We start from the raw sequence: 8,225 nt of genomic DNA on the forward strand, positions 1-8,225 counted from the left end.
TCTTGTTCAGAGATTATAGCCCAGCTCCTTTTGTCCTTCAGGATGTTAAATACGTATTGTCATAATGTTGCTCTGATCCCTGGTAAGATTTCAGGATCCCTTCTGTTCTGAGAGACCTCTGAATCATGTTCTACTGACCCCTGCAAAATCGCTGATATCCTTATAACATCCTTCTGGATTTATATGATGTCTCAAAATATCCCTTTTGTGTTTCTGGACTGGAAATGTTGCCGGCTAAAAATTCCTCATACTAAAGCAATTCACTGTTTCTGAGTTTATACTGCAGTTTGTTAAATTCCCCATACTATTAGCCAGATGGTAATACTTCAGCGTGTTTATTGTAATAGGGTAAAAATAAATGAACCGCATTGATTAAAGCAGATATGTAAATAGTGTCCTGAAATTTGTTGAGCAGGGAGCCTCACTGATTACCTTTAAGTAAAGAATAATGAACTCAGCTCAAAGTTGAGATGACAATGAAACTATTCCTTAATGCACCTCATTCTGTTTATAACTCCAGACTTCACCCTAGGTTTCACATATTATTAGTTTGCATGCAACTGTAGTGTTAATACAAGAAAATTAGCTACTAGATTGCACAGGTATTTTATACAGTGGACATCAAATTAGAATTGGAGGCACAATTTTTTTCATTACAGGATTCTTCAAACCTTCACACATTTAGAGACCACACACTTGATGATAACAAAAGACAGATTGCACAAGATCTCTCTCTTCTGATCTTATGGTGTGTGGTGTGCACTACGGAGCACACGACACACTAACCGATTCTTCAGCAGAGTATCAGGTTCTTCATGCTCAATATTCCAAATCTCACAGTCAGCTGAGTCAGCTCGCATCTTGATTGGCTTTTGCTCCTGTACACGTGACATTGCACACTGTGCATGCTTGGCTCCTCTTGGAACATCCCACACACTGCAGGATTTCTAGTTGCAAATAATAAAGATGTTCATTATTTATGATCTCTCCTTCTGAGGCCTTCCGAGCGGCTCCGACCGGACAGAATCACTCTTAACACACCCCACACCTCAGGAAAATCACACACCATGTCGTTTGTAAACATCAGACAATCGGGCCTTTGCTGGCTTTGATCATAAGGGGAGATCGGGACAAAAATCAGCCCAAATTTTCTGTAGTGTGTACCTAGCTTTAGAAGTCAGCTTCAAAGTCCTTTATTAAATGCAGGTTATTTTTTAAATAATGTTACATAATACACAAAAAGAAATATGCAGGGATTCATATACAAAATGCATATCAAACCCAATAACCCCATAGCTCCAAAAACATTGAGTGTTGTTGAAAACATAATGATGTGAGGTTAACAGAAAAGAACTGATGAGTCAGTCATTATTGTACCAAAGTTTTCACCAAGAAACTAACCAAAAAACAGAAGTCCCACCTGAAATCACAGAACTCAAGTTAGATGTAAAAAATATTAAGATATGCACTTGCCTTTCCTGTAGTTAACTTAATCATCCACAGTCTGCAGTCTGTATTCCCACCCTCCAAAATAGTCATCTGCCAGTTTTTTTGAAGCGGTCACCAGCTGACATCAGTGTTATTAGCATTACCTGTATGCAAAGCTTGTAAGTAGGGACTCAAGCTAAACATACATTAGCCAAGGTTACATGATGTTTTTTAATTCGGAATTAATTATTCAGAAATAAATAATTCGGAATTAAAGTATTCTCCTTCGTGTTAACACTGAAATAGTAATTCAGAATTGAGGTTTACATAGAAAACAAGTTTAATCGTCTTTATTCAATTCCGCTTAAACCTGGGGGTTGGGAAGGGTTCTGATTGGACGTGGGGGGTGTGACGTATTTACGTCTACCGGAAGAAAACAGACTCCAGTTCCTGCTTCTTTTCTTTTCGGTTACAACATGGAAGACCACACAATAAGTACAACTTTCGCTTTCATTTTGATTATAGTTTTGAATAAGCAGCAGGACACTTCACTTTTGTCAGCTGAGGAGGAGAAGAGAGATAGACGACCGAAGAAGGGAGGCGGAAGACCGTACTTTGGCGAATCAAAGCCAACGGTTAGTGCAACGGCTGCTCAGCCCACTGACACATCCCACTCGCAAGGCCAGACAGCAGTGGATGAAAGTGTGAAGCGAGGAATAATACATAAATAGTCTCGGCTTGAGTCCAGCACTTGCTTCGGGTGGCCATCCTGGAATATGTGCCCGCCAGCGTGGAATATGTCCGTCATCGTGACAGGACAAGGGAACGAGCATGCGCAGAACGACCGGAATTCATTTAAGGCGGAATGAACGTATACATGATCGAGGGATTATTCAATTTGGATTTAAAATCACAATAAACCAGACACTTACTTCGGATTTAAGTTTAATTCGGGAATGGTCATTTTCATTCTGAATTATGTGTTTACAAGGTCATTTTTAATCTTTTTAAAGAGGATTTAATTTTTATTCTGAATTAAAGAGGAATTAAAAGTCTCATGTAAACGTACTGGTGATATTTTAATTCTGTTTGGCTCAAAGTGCATTTGACTTAAAAGAGGTGAGCTGTCCTGTGAGTTTTTTTAAGTGAAATGTGTCATTCAAAGTAGTGTCTTTAATTTTCACCACAGTGGCAGCAGGAAGAGGCTCCATTGGCTTAACTCCAGTGTGCCAAAAATCTACAAAATAACGTGATTTAAAAATACTGCTTCACTTCTGGACACAGCACAAATAATGCTGACAGCCCTTTTAGTAAACTATGTATGGACACAATTTCAATACAGTTCCCGTTGTAAGGCCTGGCTCAATAAACTTAAAGCTCCTAAGAATACTATTTCGCTGGTTATATCACAGACTGAAATTAATATTGATGTCTCTCACTGCTTTGTTTTATGTTAATAATGATTTGTATTAACTTTTGACAAAATTGAAGATGGGGAAACATTCACTACTGACATTTTTGTAGTTTTGAAATGTTAGCATGACTCTCCGATACCAAGTCTCTCCGTTAGCATGGCTCTTTGTCTTCACATGATAATTTCACCTGCTCTAAAACAATAGTTTCTGGTAGTAGCCTTGCTGTGTTTTTTTTTTTTTTTCAATTCATGTAAAAATAAAAAAAATGTAAAGCTTATATACAAATGTATTCAACCCCTTCGTTGTTTGGTGCTCTAGCCAATTACGTTTAAGGCTGTATGGCAGCTGGAACATTGGTTTATGTAACAGAACAACTCAAATCGAATAATTGACAAGCAGTCAGAATGTATAAAAGTGTAAGTGGCTTGTTGGAAATTGTCTCTAAGATGAATATAACTTCTCTTTGTTTCCACAATTTTATGTGTTTATTACATAGTCCTCAGGATTGTAAGTAGATGACTCTGTAAATGCTCGCTGATGTTTTGGATACCATCTACACACTGTTGCACAAGTATCCATCAACATGACAAGAACTTGGAGCGGAGCAGATGGTGGATGTTTTATCCCCTTTAACAGACACTCCCTGGTAGTGATTACTAACCTACAGCATGGCTCGCTTAGAAACACAATAACACAGAGCTGTGGAAAGAGAGCCCTAGAGATCATTTAAAAAGCATGGCATATCATTTACAAATGCACGCTTGTCAGTGAGTGCATGAGCATTTCTTTTATTTCCAAATCATTCCTTTAATTCCGTGCTTGCTACTCTTCGGCATGGGTTTAAAGTGAAAACAAATGTAGAGGGGGGGGACAAAGGGGAAAACATGCTCACTTGACCGTCTTTAAATGGCGATACCGGGGTTTGGTTCAAATCTTGAAAACATATGGAAACCCCTTTGAAGCGCACTGGGAGCAGCTGAGGCGGCTGCAGAACTGCTCATTGTTTACCTTTCAACCCCCAACCTCCTTCCTCCAAATAAAAAAGGTAAAATGTTAAACCTTACAGGGGGCACACATCGGCTCAGTTCATTAGATCGGGGTAAGTGAAGACTTCCTAATTCACCTACCACGCCACAACCCTCTAGAGGTTCCCCCTGTGTGGTTTTAAGTATTCCCTGTTACTCTCTCCCAATTAAATGCTGCAAAATGACCCAAAAACCCAGATAGACAGGGTTATCCAAAAAACAGCCAGTGGTCTAAACCATGTAAAGCAAGTTTTTAATCAAAATGAGTTATGTTTTTAAAAGTGAGTAAGTGTTATTTCATCGTTATAGCTTCCCTCCAGCTAAATTTAAACCAAACGGCTCTGCCATTATATTGTGTGGCTGGGAGATGGCCCTCTTGAGAGAAACAATCCGGGCGAGGGGCCTGGATGTATTTATCTTCCAGTTTTTCACCTGTCTTCAGATACCGTTTCCTTTTTAAGTCAAGCAGTAGGGATTTACTGAGCTGCTTCCTTCCGGGACCCAGTGGAATACAACATTAAACTGCAGGGAGGAGAGAAAACCTGTAGTGCACTAAAATAAAGTTATGTCAAAACCATTCTGCTCTTCCTGTAGTCTTTCCTCAACCTTGCAAGTATCCTCCGAGGGCCTGAGAACATTACAAGCCATTCAGTTTATATGAATGGGCACTAACAGACTTTTTTGCCATTCTGATGTGTCTAAATTTTGCAGGCATATCCTGTGGTCCATCAGGCGCAGCCTTAGTTTCAATTTAGTGTCTCCCGGTGGACCCCAGTCTTCCTATTTCATGTGGAAATTGTGTGGAGTTTTTATCCCAGTGCACTCTCAGCTGCTTCAAAGCTCAGGATCATTTTTTTTACCAGGAAAATGTTCAAGTTAGCCTTTCAACATTTGGCAAATCATTCACAAACAGGATTGTCAAATCTTGGAGTGGATGTCCTGGAGTTGTCCTTCACATTGGACGGATTAGCCGAAGAATAAATAAATGATGTATTGCTGTTTATCTATGTTTGAACAGAAGTCTGCAAAGGTCTTTGTAAAAGAAGAAAAGCACCTGTATTTTTATTAGCGCAGGCTTGCCTTAACCTCCCAAGACCCAAGCTCTTTTTTGATATGCATTTTTGATGTCCCTTTGCTATTTGGGTTTACTGGAACCTGATGAGTATAAAAACTAAGCATCATCTTTTCACACAATGTAGTTTTAGAGAAAAAATGATGTCCACGTATGTGGACACTTGGTCTGAATTTCCATAAAATACAATAAAATCACCATTGTGTAATAGTGTAAAACTCTTTATTTCCACCCTGAACACAGCAGTGCTTGTCTTGAGTGCTTTTGCATTTATTAAATCAGGATGTACCGGCTTTAGACCAGTACATCCTGATTTTTGGGTATCAGACGCAGGACAACAAAATACAGGCACCAAACATTTGTAAATCTCATCAACTGTGAGTAGGTCCCCATTCCTAGCCAGTGGCATAGCAATAGAGCAATCTGCAATCATTTTCATCAATTCTTTATCTATATACTGTTCTACATAGTTCAGTGGGGTCCAGCCTTCTCTGTCCTGCTCAGTTTCCTCTTCATGCTCAAACTCGGCTAGGTTTGGCGTCATTGCTCTCCAATGCATTCCACATCCTGCAGAACCAGAATCAGAATAAAAATAGTCCTTATTGCAAAGTAAGTTACATATTTACCAATGTAAGGAATTCACTGAGGTGTATTGGTATATAACATTGTTGAATCTGAGTGGACGGTTATATAAAATTTGAAGAAATCCAGTGCTCTTGTCAAAGAAAAAAACCCTGAAAATGGAATCATGAAAAAAAAAAAATACAAATCCACTTAGATTTATTTATTTATATATAAATGTATTTATTTATAAATTTATTTATGTATTTATTCCATCAATCAAACAATCAATCAATCAATAAATCAATCAATCAGTGAATCCGTTATTTATTTGACAGGGACAATGTACAGCTTTTTAGCTGCGCCAGAGTTAGCTATTAGCTGATTTACTAAACATGCTAACATTAACATTTTTGCTAACATGCTAACATTTTCAACAGAGCTAAACCCGTCTGTCCACATACGTGGACATCATGTTTAGCAGCATAGTGGATCGTGGCTGTTGCTAACTTTTATCAAATTTACATATATTGGCAAACTTACAACGCTTTTATGCATATCTAAACAAGAATAAGCCATGCCATTTGATTTGACTTCTTACATTGTCGATGTTGAAGTCTGGAGCGGCCACTCGAACTTTCCCTTGCGTTTGCTGCCATGCTGAATTTTACCGGTAGTTTGTCGCATAGCAGGCGACCCCTCCCACCCATCTCACAGCCTCTTCAGCCTGTTGCCATCAGGAAGGAGATTATGCAGTCTCCAGGCCAGAACCAGCAGACTGAGGGACAGTTTTATCTCTCGCCCTGTTTTGCCCCCTCTTCCCATAGTGCCTCCTTCACAGACTTAACCCGGTCACAAAAGTTTTTTTTAACTTTAGTACTCTTAAGTAGAATTAAGCATTATGTTCATATAATCCAAAATGTGATGTCCACGCATCTGGACGCCAGGTCTTAAGAGGTTAAACTACTCTATAAAGTTTGGACGCTGCCAGGGGAGTCATTTCTGATGATCTTTAAACCAGGAGCATGACCAACTTAACACAAACTTGGCCAAAAAGGATTTTATCTGGAAGAATTGTTTAAAAATGACGTCAATGAAAAGAATTCATTTTATGGGGCAATTAGGATTGTTATTGTATTTCATAGAAATTATCTGGATTGGCCCTTTAATGAAATGACCCTTGCTTTACTTTGAAATGTGTTAACCATAACAAATAATGTTTTAACCACCTGGTTTTTAGTGTATCAGTGAACAATCACAGGTTTTTAAAAAGCAGGCAGAGAATAATGTAGCAACACAGAGGTCAAATACCATGTCACACTGTAAAACATTTTTAGTTGTGGTGTCGTTTTTTTTTAATAGGTTAGGATCACTTTATTCCATTCATTCACCTTGTCCAAAGCCAATAAATATTCAGCTTACTATCGTTTATTCAAACAAGATATTCAGAAAAGCCTTGAATGTAAGAACTTGTAAATTCATAATATTTGTAGTTTTGCTGCAAAAAATAACCGCATAATGAACTTCTAATCAAATTATTTCTGGATCTACCAAACAATTAACAGAGCAATCACAGAACAGTCCTTTTTCAACATTTGGCCTCATTTATTTAGTTGCTTCTTTCTACAGTTTTGACCGTTCAGCAACTACATTGGTGAATATTGAAGTAAAATAACCTGAAACCACTTTTATCAGCTCTGTACTACTGTGAGACTTTATCTCAGGACCTTCAGGTTTATCCAAAACCAGCTACCAATTGATGCAGCAAAACTATACATGCATGCAATGATATTTTCCCATCTGTCGTACTGTGTCACAAGTTGGTCACAAGCTGGGAAAACAACACTTGCTCCCATCAAATCACTGTACAAGCAAACATTAAAGGTACTGGACAAGAAGCCAAAAAGTTATCACTACTGCAATATCATACAGAAGTATAACCTCTTAACTTTTGAAAATGTTGTGGGTTTTGCTGATGTTTATTTGGTGTTTAAAGTGATAAATGGTCTGTTTGCTCCCCCATTAAAAGATCTTATATCACTGCGTGCAGATAATGGAAGAACAACTAGGACAGCAAATAGAGGGGACTGTGTCAAACACCACAGATCACAGATGTAAATGTATCCCTGTTGTTTTATAGTAGTTATATATTATTGTGTAGCTGTTTAAATTATGTACTATTTGTTTTTAACAGAGGCATCACCTCTGTGTCCTGCCCAGGGACTACAGATGTAAATTAGCTGCTAGCTAACTCTAAATGGCTGTACACTGTCCCTGTTGAAATAAACAAATAAATACAATAAATAAATAAATCAGTGAAGTAGCAATGTTAAAAAAAAAAAGTAGGTTTATGTTTATATTACAGTTTACAGTCCCATTTGGCATTTTGAGAAAAACAGCCATGGATGTTTGGCACTAAAATAATCTAATTTTCGAACAAGAAAAAAAAAGAATGCTGGTAAACTGGCAAACTGCTCAGGCTGAATATTTAACTCCATTGTGGTTGAGCATGTTTCTCTCAGCTGACTCACTGGCTCCTGTTTGGAAACAAGTTTTATGTTTCACTGTAAAATTTGATCTTTCACTCCCTGTGAGGTTAATACCACAAGAAGACAAATAATTTACCAAGGATGTGATGCATCTAATATGAATCCAGATGAGATCGGCCAGATGTTTGAGTCTTTCCACAGAAAATGTTGGTTATGTCAATCGTTGTTGGGAAAA

At 38.1% G+C, this 8,225-nt stretch overlaps 1 long non-coding RNA gene across 1 annotated transcript; it reads right to left on the reverse strand.

The window, feature by feature from the left end:
• Positions 1–5,145: 5,145 nt before the first annotated feature.
• On the reverse strand, positions 5,146–6,165 carry LOC117824208. Its single transcript, XR_004633545.1, has 2 exons — positions 6,103–6,165; positions 5,146–5,507 (listed from the first exon to the last, which is right to left on the reverse strand). It is a non-coding gene; the product is annotated as an uncharacterized LOC117824208 (long non-coding RNA).
• Between the last annotated feature and the right edge of the window lie 2,060 nt (positions 6,166–8,225).

Source organism: Notolabrus celidotus, chromosome 13 (genome assembly GCF_009762535.1).
Source record: "Notolabrus celidotus isolate fNotCel1 chromosome 13, fNotCel1.pri, whole genome shotgun sequence".
Lineage (NCBI taxonomy): Eukaryota > Metazoa > Chordata > Actinopteri > Labriformes > Labridae > Notolabrus > Notolabrus celidotus.